The sequence below is a fragment of the Alnus glutinosa genome, chromosome 8 (assembly GCF_958979055.1).
Source record: "Alnus glutinosa chromosome 8, dhAlnGlut1.1, whole genome shotgun sequence".
Classification (NCBI taxonomy): Eukaryota; Viridiplantae; Streptophyta; class Magnoliopsida; order Fagales; family Betulaceae; genus Alnus; species Alnus glutinosa.
Window position 1 is genome coordinate 148,154 of NC_084893.1, and position 12,085 is coordinate 160,238.

Below are 12,085 nucleotides of genomic sequence, written 5' to 3' on the forward strand. Positions count from 1 at the left end.
AAATTGGCCATGCTTAGTCCATCCAATTTTTTTTTTTTATAAGACTTAGTCCATCTAATTTATTGAAGCTCATAATTGAAGTTTTATCATGAACTTAGGCTTTGAACTCATCTATTAATAGTTGGCCATCCTTAACATGTCATAATTATAACCCAAATGGTTTGCATTTGATTAACTTTGGCTAGCTTTCCTAATCTTGATTCTCGCATATGATATGTTAATTTGAAATTGCCATTCTTAGATAGGATAAGTATGCAGATGCATAAAACAATCCTTGAGATTTTGGATTTACCAATATAGCAAGAGTTGCTATGTAGGAAAATCTACCTAAAACACTTCTGCAATCAAGGCACTACACCCTTGCTTTGTTTTTTCTCATGCTCCTCTCTCTTGTTTAAATACTATAGAAACTTTGAACAATATATTGTTGAATCATTGATAAACTCCTCTAATAATTTTCAGAGAATCAAATTCATGGTTTTTCCTATCACCAGTATTGTATATGCAAATTTAAGATTTTCTAAGTGGCATAGAAATAGTTTGGAGTTTATTCTCGGGGAGTTGGCTGGGTCTCGTAAGCAGCTCTTAATTGATGATTCCAAGACTATCCTAAGTTTTAGTCTGGCTTCATCCTTTATGAATAAGCTGTGACCATATCCATGCTAAATCAAATAATTAGTGACCCTTATCAGATCTTACACTTAACAGCTCCTTTTACAGAAAAAATTGATTTCAAGAAGCCTGCAAAACCAAGAAATATGATTTGACATAAACTCGCGACTACACTAATCCACCTCCTTGTTTTGTGTTCGTCAATGCTCATGTTCAACACTTTCCTTTCCTTTATTTTGATCTATAGTCTGATGTCCTTTGAGTACCGCATGTGCTGCATATATAGGCTGAACTCTGCTTTCTTTCTTTCTTTTTTTCTTTTTATTCTTATTTTCTGTATTTGTTGTTTGATATAATGTATACTACCATAAAACGATGAGTTTAGCTTGGAATAAAAACTTGGAACTTCATAACTTCAATTCTCTTACATACGACAAAGAAGTCATAGAACTTACATGAGGAGACTAGATCAAATTTTGGAGAAAGTTATGAGATGGAAATATATTTATAATATGTATAGTTTCTCCTGTAGTGACACAGTTAAAAAAATATCCTTGACCATGTTCTATTAGGGCTTCCCTCATTCTGATAAGTTCATCTTGTGTTTTAGAGCTTTACACTGAACATCACAACAGTGCAAGGTTTTGAAACTTTTATGTCAAGTTTGAAAAATAAGTCATTTCGTCCAACTAAAGAAGGTATTGGAGTGGACCTGGTGTTAAGCCGTGTGGATAATTATGAAGCAAGGATGGTTGTTAATCAGGTAATCAGATTTTAACACAAGTGTCTTATTATTGTTTGAAATTCAAAGGTCTTGTCTCTCTCTCTCTCTCTCTCTCTCTCTCTCTCTCTCTCTCTCTCTCTCTCTCTCTCTCTCTCTCTCTCTCATATTTTCATATCTAACTTTATAATTAGTTATACAGGCTTGCAATGAATTGAATCAGACATGGATGAAGGGTAAGCAGAATTATGGGCTAATGCAAGATTGCAAGTTTCGTATGTGTGGATGTACATTGATTTGCTTTATAAGGAAATTTACTTGAAAGACATAAATTTTGCCAGGTGTATCTCAGGATGCTGTTTCAGGTCATATTCAGTTATTGATACCCGGTGAAAGTGCCTGTTTTGCATGTGCACCTCCCCTGGTATGTTCTTTCATTTATTTGAACTTGGATGAGAGTGCAGGAAGCCTATCGTTTCTCTTTTCCTAATAAACGGAGGTTACGTGGCAAAGCGATAGCGAAAACTCGAACACTAGCCGATGGGCAAAACTTGATTTCCGATACTCTTTTGTACACATCGCACACCCACAAGGTCGAAACGTGAAACCCCAACTCTCTCCCTCCACCCGATTGATCGGATTACCTCTTTTGGTATTCTTTGAATCTCAATTATTCATTAGGAGAATTCCTAAAATGAAGCTGCTCTCTTTTGCTTTGTTTTAGCTGCAAAAACCCTAAAACAAGATGAAGATGAAGATGAAGATGGCAGTGGATGCTTGGCGGTGGTGATACCGATAGAGTAGGAGTTAAAAACAGAAAGAAAGAGATGGGTACGGGAAGTCGAGCGCGGGGACTGGTAGTAAAGACCCTGCTACTGATTGGAGGCGCGGTTTTGCTCAAGCGGCTCACCAAGTCCACCACTCGCTGGGACCATGCTCGCATCGTTGGTAACTCCCTCACTGGCCAAAAGGTACCCACTACTAACATTCCCCTCCTCGTCGCCCACCCATCTCTTCCATTTTCAATCATATTATTCATTCAGCAATTTTTGTGATCTGTTAAATGGGGGTAATGTGTTTGAATTTTATGATAGTTTTCCATGGAGCAAGCATCCAGAGCTCCTGACAATTTTTTCAATTTCAGGTACTACCGTAGCCATAGGCCTTCTATCGTATTATAATTCATGTTCCTATTTTGTTGCACAGTAACCACAAACTTTCTCAAGCTATCAGATTTTTCCATCAAACTCATTGCTGAGCTTCTTATCGATAACCAATCAAGCATCTCTAGGCATGGGTTCTTTCTAAAACATTCAAAGGACCCTTTTTGTTCCAGTGGATTACCTTTTGTCTTTTGTCTCTGGCAATCTGCAGAATGCTTATAGTAGATGGCTCAAAGGTTTTCTATTTTGAACAAGTGAGTATATAACTCGCTGCCTATGTGCTTATCGAAGAAACAAATTTGAAGTTTTCAATGGCTTTCTGTTCATTATCTTTAGACTTTATATATATACTGTCAGTTGCTTTGTGCCATAAAATAGCTTTATGATGGTGTTATTTTCTGTTGTTAGGCATTCTGGAGGACTCCTCAGAAGCCCTTTCGGCAGGTATGCTAGTGTACCCTATCAGCATTCAAACTTGCTGCATTTGTTATGCATGAATCTTAAGTAAAAGAAATGGTTTCCTCGGGTATCGTCTCCTTCATTCTTTTTTCTTTTTTCATTCTTCTGTGTGTGCACGCGTTTTCATGAAAGTTCAATTTCAATGATGTTCCTGTAAATAGAGTTCTCAGTTCAGGTTGAATTTGCCTGCATTCTTTCTCCAGATTGGAACCTTATGGCCCAAGCCTTGTTATGTTCTTTAAGAAACATTTTTAAATTGATAAATTCTAACCTCTACTGATTGCAGAGATTCTACATGGTCAAGCCTTGTCCTAAAGAGTTGAAATGTGATGTTGAGGTTGGCATATACTCTGTTTTCCAGTTTAGTTTTGAAGAGCATAAGTTTCCTTTGCATTTTTTGGGATTTGGGTAACTCTCCAATATGTTTAACTTTGCTCAATGGGCAGGTAAGTTCATATGCCATTTGAGACGTGGAGGAGTACAAGAACTTCTGTGATCGCCCAAAGGACCAGCGCCCACTGCCCGAAGAAGTTCTTGGGGTAAGCCTTTAGTCACATCAAAATCATGGTCTTAGTTACTTAGATCCATATAATATGAAAAATATTTCTGCATATGACTTTGTATGTTATCTTTTGCTTGAATTTGCAGTTTAAAAGTTCTGGTATAGAAAATTGTAATTTGAAGGAGTGGCAAAGCCTATGTACATGTGGTGCACAACAACGAAGTCTTAAAAGAGGTCCCGGAACAAGTTTTATAAATTAATGAGGTGCAACATGGATTGAGGTGGGTGGATGGGTTTTGAGCAGAAAATGTTTTAAATTAATAGGTATGACCTCAGAATTGAAGACTCTTAGTAACGATCTGTGATGTTTGACCCCAGTTACCCTACAAACGTACAATGAGTCAGTTCTTTAAGATACAGGTTGGCAGGTGGTGGCATTGTGGTGAGTTAGTATCCCCTAGGATTCAGAAGTAACTCACTAGATACGGGTTCTGATGTTTCCTGACTTATTGACTATAACATACATGACTTACCTGGCTGCTATGCTGTTTGCTGATAAGCATAAGGTGATGTCTTAATATACCTAGATAGGGTGTTGGATGCTTAGCTGTCTTTTTCCTTCTTTAAATATTTCAAGCGAGAATGAATTGGAAGGAAATTTTCTGATATCATAAGTTTTCTGTTTATTTTGAAAGTAGTTGTATAATTTTTCCGTGGCATGCCTCGCTAGATTTGTTCTTGCTAAACCTGTAATTTTATGTGAGACGAATCTGATGGTATATTCTGCTTCTTAGTTGAATGATGGCGTGGGCTAACTTACCCTAGGCTTAAGAACAGCGCAGAGCTGTACAGCCTATTAGTCAAGCCCATATAATAATCGGTATGCTTGTTTTTAGGCTAATGCTTCAGCTTGGGAACACTCGTTAAGGGAGTTGCTTCTTCTTGAGTTTTGAGCTTCTGGGTTCTATTCTTTTTTATTATCTCATTACTTAATCCGGATCCCGGGTACTGAAAGCAAAAAGATCTGAGTTAAGGGGGTTTTGTATTCTATTTTATTATCTCATTCCTTGAAAGAGCTCAAACATCTACGAGTTATATGAGCGGGGTTAAGGGAGATCCCCCCGAGGGGGAAAAGCGTAGCGAAGGGGGGTAACGATCCTTCTATCCAATAGGATGTTGTTGCTCTTGCCCTAGAGGTTGTTCCGTCTGACCCCCCGCAAAAAAAGTACTCAATAGATGAGGGAGCCTTTAGAGTAATACTAATGTCGTTTTGGATTCTGGATGTATTGTCCTGCACTAATCGCATTAATCTTGTCAGTAAGGTTTCATGCCTGAGTGTGAGACTGCATATATTCATTTGAATGCTTTCAAATTGTTACTTTTTGGGAGATCACATTCTCCAAATGTCCTCTACTTGTGCAGGACATTGGGGAGCATTTAACAACAATATATCTAAAACGCTGTGAGCGTGGAAAACGCTGCTTATATGAAGGTTCAACTTCACCTGGCGGGTTTCCTAATTCATGGGTAATGGTCTGTTGACCCTATTTGCCTTCTCTGTTTTTTTTTCTATTTATTTATTTATTTTTCTGCTTACACTCCCCTTGTCAGCTGCCTGCAGTAAAAACTGCGAGTGGGAAGTTATTTCTCCTCAATATTGACCGTAATTATCCCAATACCATAGTTGTATATGATCTCATTTGTAATTATTTTCATTTTGTTGTTTTTTAAATTTGAACTTTTTTCTCAATCATAACAGGTGACTGTAGTAAGCATGCAACGTGTTCTAATTGGTGAGAATCTTGGTGGCTGTGCATTTGTGTGTGGATCATTGAGCTTCTTGGACAAAATCTCATGCGGGCTTGCCTTGTATGTTCTTTAATCGTTCCAAAGTAAGTCATCTGAATCTTCATTTTCTGCAACAGCTTAACATAAAGGATTCTTTTATATGATACTAGGTACTTTGTTGAGAGTATCTGCACTCCCATGATTGTTCAACTATTACGGTCCTGTTGATTTCGGAGTAAAATATTTTTTGGAAGACATTTTTTTCTTTCTTTCTTTTTTGTGTGTTTGGTGTGGCATAAAATAGTGGTCAACATGAAAATGTTTTCCATGTGAGTTTAATTAGTGAAGCGGTTGGATATTTTATTACATAAACAATCTTGGAAGCTCATGTAGCTTTATTTAAGTGATCTAGCAGATTTAGAAAATTTACTTGAAACATTACTTATGCGGGTTTGGAAGTTTGATACTGGTTTTTCCGGACATGTAGTTTCTTCTAATTGCCAGATTAATTCCTCTGTTAATTGTTGTCTTCTGAATTTGTAATTTGCAGACTTCATCAGTAGCATTATTAACACTTTCTTTTTCCTCGTTTTTTCTTTTTTCTTTTTTCTTTTTCTTCCTCTCCAGAGGACCAGAACTTCATTTGACCAATCCAATACATGTCTATATTTCAGTTACAAGGATTGGTTTGGGTCTCATACCACCATTTTGTTCACTAGTTGGGGTGGCAGTTACATACACCATGAAACTCCATACCCCCTTTTCGAAACCCATAATGGAGCCACTGTTGGAATAGAGTTTGAAAAAAACAATTTCCTTAAGAGAACTCTTACTGTAAGATGTTGGAGCATTTGCTGTTGGTTTGATTATTTCCCTGGAAAAATGCTTTATAGTGAAGCAATTACATAGGATGCAGATCTGGTTCACAAAGCATGTGAATTCCTTCTTCTTCATTGAATTTAATTCTTTCATTGAAGTCATTGTTGTCATGCCCGCTGGACTTGGTTATGTATATAATCATGATGTTTTGTATTCATTGATGAAAATTTCATTCATTGTGTGTTTTGAAATTTGAATGTATCCTCCCAATTATAAGGAAGACATTTTGTTCTAGATTTAAGAATCGAAACTTTTGGGTTTTATTTGATGATGTGATCAATGAGATTGACTTGAGTTGAGCACCATCGCGCTAAAAGATGGTTATCTTGAGATTCAATTCTTGCAATATTTGCTGGCTATCTAAGTTTTGTCGTGCACCTATCTTGTTGAGCAAAATAAGATTGGAGTATAATTCTGACCACAATTAGTATGCACAAAAAAAATCAGACTGCAGAAGGTAAGATTGATAGATACAAGGCAAGATTGATTACAAAGGCTAAAACTAGAAAAATGCATTTGATTATAATGGAGTTCACCCACTTTGGATACTGCAAGGTTGATCATTTCTCTTTAGCACATTATCATTGGAAGAATTATATATATCAAATGAATGTGAGGATGATATTTATTAATAGCTACTTGGGAGAAGTATATATGCTGAACGGAATTGGATTCCCATAAATTTGTTGTCCGAATTGCTAGACTGGGGTAGTAAATGCAAGAGAGCTCAAAATTTACTCGGACATGTGGGTCCTATAGGAGCTCTTTCACATTATTCATGAAGCACGTTCATCTCCTTGTCTTAAAATCGTCCAAGTCTGTTGAGGTGACTACTCACACTGCCAATATCGAGGTGATCACGTGACTCTACTCAATTGAAAAAACATTACCCACCAACTCCACCTCACGTGACTCTACTCAATTGAAAAAACATTACTTACCAACTCCTCTTCTGGTGTATTATTTATTCATTTCCCATATATTTCATTGGAATGCCTTTACCCAAACAATTAAAGCACGTCAATCAATACACGTGAAAACATTGAAGATTGGAATGCCTTTGGTTAATGATTTATGATCTCTAGTGCAAACATTGATTAATTTAAAATAAACTGCTTTTTTTGAGTAGGTAATGAAACAATTCTTCGAAGCTCAATTAAGGGTTCGTAGTAGTAATGGTGAAGAAAAAATATATATTATGTCACAACACATTGGGTTCGGGAGAATTGCTACGCTTATCATATACGGATCCCACTTAGCAAGACCAGATGCCAATATGGGTCGTCTCAATTGCTCTCTTTATGGGCCTACAAAGGGCATCGGCCCAAAACCCAATGGGTGTAATATTTGAAAGAGTGCAAACCTTTACTAGTTAGATGTGGAATAATAATTGGTTTTAGTTTATTTGGTAATATCTCGAATCCTTATTATTGTTTTTAAACTAAATGGTTGGAAATGTCATATAAACATTTAACAGAATTTGACGCCAGGGATCGATTTGTAATTATTGCATACCACGAGGACCTCCCATGAACTTTTTAAATCATAGGGAGTGAAAAATAATTATGGCATACTACAGGGACCAATGATGCAATTATCTCATAAGCTTACTCACATGTTTCTGCGTATTCATAAAACACATTTTTTTTCCTTGACTACCACGTCATTGTTATATTAGAGTAGTGTAATATAAATATAAAAAAATTATTTTCTTAAAACTCACTTGATATTTGAGTCTTGAGAGGAAACAAATAAGACAAGAATTACTTCCTCTACCATTACTCCACTTAAAAAACGCATAACAGTTGAAAAAAGTAAAAGGTATAATACATTGATATCCCAAAATACAACTCATTATTATCTTGTTCACGTGACAACTTCTTTTTTCTTTTTTTCTTTTTAAAAAAAAAAAAAAAAAAAAAAAAAAAAAAAAAACTGAAGCTAGCTGAGAGGAAAAGTTACCACGTGGATAAGGTGATTATGTTAAAGAATAATGCTAGAGTTCCTTCTAGTATATTTCATTATATGCAGACATGGCATCTTGTTTTTATTAATAAAAATATGAGAGATAAATCAAGATGTAGTTTTTATTTATTAAAAACAAGATATCATATCAATATAGAAGGACCATAAAAGGACACTAGAATGAACTCTAGCATTCCTCATCTCAAAAAGTAAACTAGATGTCCGTAGTAGTGTAAAAGTCATAATAAACGTCTCTTTCCTTTTTCTCTTCAAGCATCTTCTGCAAGCTCTCATTTCTTTAATATTAATAAGGAATTAATCATTTTGACTGACTGTTTTGACATATATTATAAGTAAAAAAGCAGTAGGAACTATAATGAACAGTGCAGTAGCAATAAATGCGAGAATATTTACTTCCATAATCTCATCGTTTCATTTTTAATTAATTCGCAATAACTCGAGATTTCATCCCATAGAGCTGAGAAATTTTTCGCCTGTAAATTCAATATTCAATGGGATGAATTACATCTCGACGCTATCGAATCGGAGCAATATCATGAATAACAATATCTGAGCTATCAAATTGATTCATCGTCGAGAATTAACTAGTATACCATAGGAAGATCTTTTATCCATACCGAATTCAAATTTTGATTCCTGATCTAATAAATAATTCATTTACTTTCTTTACCATTCTTTTCCATTCTTTCTTTTATATAACCTACGCCCCTCCTTGACTAATTTGATACTTATTATAAAGAAATTTTGAATTTTTTTATTAAAAAAAAGTGAAAAATGAAGTTATAAAAGTAATTTATTTATTTGATATAAAAAGTGAAAAAAAATATATATTATACTCGAATTGAGATTACTATCCTAATTTAACTCGAAGTAAGATTATTCCCAACACCATTTATTTTGACAAAATCTAAGCATAGTTAAATATTTACGTTTCTTGTTGGCATAGAAAATAATTTTTTATATTTATATTTTTATTAGACAACCACAAAGGTCTCTAAATTCATTTTGATAGTACAGAAAATAATTTGCAAATTAAGTCAACCACAAAGACATGTTATTAAAAACACATGGTATTAAAAAAAAAGACAAAAATAATAATAATTATTAAAGTTGTATTATTTGCATACACACCTAGCTTGTACACACATTAAACACATATTTCACGCTAGGTGTGAGAATTTTATCCGGATCAATATTTCCTAGTGTAATCATGGGTTCAGAGTCTCCAGACCAAGAGGAACTCCAGTATTCCTATGAGATCAACTTGAAATATATGAAAATTATTGCACCCTACTAGCTAGATACGGTCTAGCTATTCATTACGTGCGTGTAAGGTCAACATGCTAATGCGAATTTGAATGTAATTATTTGTAATAAACGCAGTCACATTTTCTGCGAATTTGAATGCAATTATTTGTAATAAACGCAGTCATATTTATAAAATGTGAATATAATTTTTAAATATTTGCATTTATATTATAATTTTATTAATTGAACTTATAAAGTTATTACTATTAGTATTCACTATTCACGTATTAGGTAATGATAATTTGGAGCATCTTTTAATGAACTGTTTGGGTACAGAAATGAATAATTATTCAATCCGGGTTTTTTCTAAAACTCACCCACCCGCCCAAAAACTCGGATTTTGACCCGAATTTTGAGATTACTGGTGGGACCCAGCGCAGAAAAAGTTGACTCAAAAAAATATTAATATTAATAATTTAAATCAATTAAAATAAAAGAAATTAATATTAATAATTTAAATTAAAAAAAAAATTAAAAAAAAAAAACAGAGGGGTGGTTGCCAACTTGGGGGAGGCCGCGCGGCCTCCCTCGACTACTGGGGGTGGCCGCGCGGCCACCCCCGACACTTGGGGGAGGCCACGCGGCCTCCTCCGAGTATTGGGGGTGGCCGCGCGGCCACCCCTGACCCTTGGGGGAGGCCGCGCGGCCACCCCCGACCCTTGGGGGTGGCCGCGCGGCCTCCCCCGACCTCCTCTGGGGGTGGCGCGCGGCCACCCCCAAAGGGGTGGCTGCCAACCGGTAGCCACCCTTGCTTCATTTTTTTTTTTAAATTTTTAATTTTGATTTCAATTATTTTTTTTAAAAAAAATTATTTATTTATTTTTAATTAAATAATCAATATATAATAAATTATTATTATTTAAATTATTATTTCACACAACTTTTCAAAATACCAATCATTATACACAACTTTTTAAACTATCAATGATTTCTTACCATTAAAATATAATATTTTTCAATCTCAAAATTTAACACCCAAACACAATTTCTTACCTCGATATTTGTAAATAGAATTAGAATTCAATTCTAATTCTCAAAATTCAATACCCAAACGAACCATAGTCTTTTGGGTTTTTTCTCTATTTATGCTAGGAGTGGCTGACATGGCAATAAGAGGTGCTCTCTCGGTTCCATGTAGGTACGATGTGGGTAAACATGATGGATTTAGAAAAAGAAAATATGGTTAGCTTAGGCGTAGTTTATTCTTGAATGGGAGAGATTCTAATTGAGGATTTTTTTTTTATTATTTTTTTTAATGGTTTAATAAGTTGACAAAATCATGACGGTGCAGTGATTCGACTGTAGTATTCAAGAAAATGAGTAGATGGAGCTTTTAATATTTGTATTAATTAGAACAAAACATTTTATTAAATAAAAAAAAATAAAAATACCCTACAATACAATAACAAACGTGCTAAATTATACACTTTAGATCAGTTTAATTATTTAGAGTTACTCAAATTATTTGATTAAATCGAAGATTTTGTAGAAATCATAAATGTCACATAAAAAGCGATCTGATGCTTCGAAACACAGTTTTGAAAAGTCATCAGTCTTCTCGCATACTACTTGACAAGCCCTTTCTTTTCATTTTAGGAAGGTTCTTTGACCCTACGCTTCTTAGGCATCTCGACCCTTTCCAATCATGTCTTATCGTCGGTGGCCAAGCAGGACAAGTCCTCGACTGATTTTTTTTTTTTAGATACTTGAAAACGAGATTACAAACTAAAGCTTTGAAAAACCAAAGCTTAAACCAGAAATAAAGCATTATCTAATACATAATGTAAACATAATGTACAGAAATAAAGAAAATTCAAACTAATCAAAAGGTGGATCCTTCCCACTACTATTCGGATTGAAGGGGTTGGTGGAGGATAGGTGGGAATGCTGTCAGCTGTAACCCTAGCTGCGGCCCATTGGGCTACATAATGAACACAAAAATTTGCACTTCTATTGACCTTCCGTGCAGACCTTTACTGATTCCTTTCGCGGGTGTTCTTGAAAGTTGAATGAGGAGACAACGTTAGAGTGCTCCGTAGCTTCACGTAATTATCCAACAAACTCCAAGCCAATAACCGTACACGACGAGACCGCTTGCTGTTCCTGTACACGTGTATGACCCAGATTTGTGGCGCATTGAGGCTCATAGGGCTGATGAACATCTTGGAGCTAGGGGCTGGGATGTTCGACAATTCTTCTGTGGGTACCCCCCGAGCCCATGCCTTTTGATATGCATCTATCTGACCGAGGAATGCAGCTTTAAGCAGGGTCCTTTCAACAAAACAATGATGTCTTTTTTTTGCAGAGATACAAACCGATTTTGTTGCAGGATTCGAATGATGTCTTTTTTTTAATTAAGTTCGATGTCTTTTCAACTTTGAAATAAAGGATTTGCAGTAAATTTGCAGGGTTTTGAAAATTTTGGTGCACTCTCGGATTTTTTATATATTTTTTTTCCTTCAAGGTAATGTTAAAAAATTTAAAATAATGACAAATCATTTCATAATGATGAAATAAGTAGTTAAATAATCGCTTTAGATGGTGTTGCAGTTGCACAAATACGACTTAATAATCAACTCCAAATGAGCCAAAAATTAAAAAAAAAAAAAAATCACCATATTATTTTCTCATATTTCTTATTATGCATATTTATTGGAACAAATTATA

General features: G+C 35.1%; 2 pseudogenes; both read left to right on the forward strand.

Annotated features, from left to right (window-relative positions):
• The window catches only part of LOC133875044 (ubiquitin-like modifier-activating enzyme 5), a 35,216-nt pseudogene that overhangs the window by 15,124 nt on the left and 8,007 nt on the right, over window positions 1-12,085 (forward strand).
• On the forward strand, window positions 1,809-5,857 carry LOC133876551 (chromophore lyase CRL, chloroplastic-like; annotated as a pseudogene).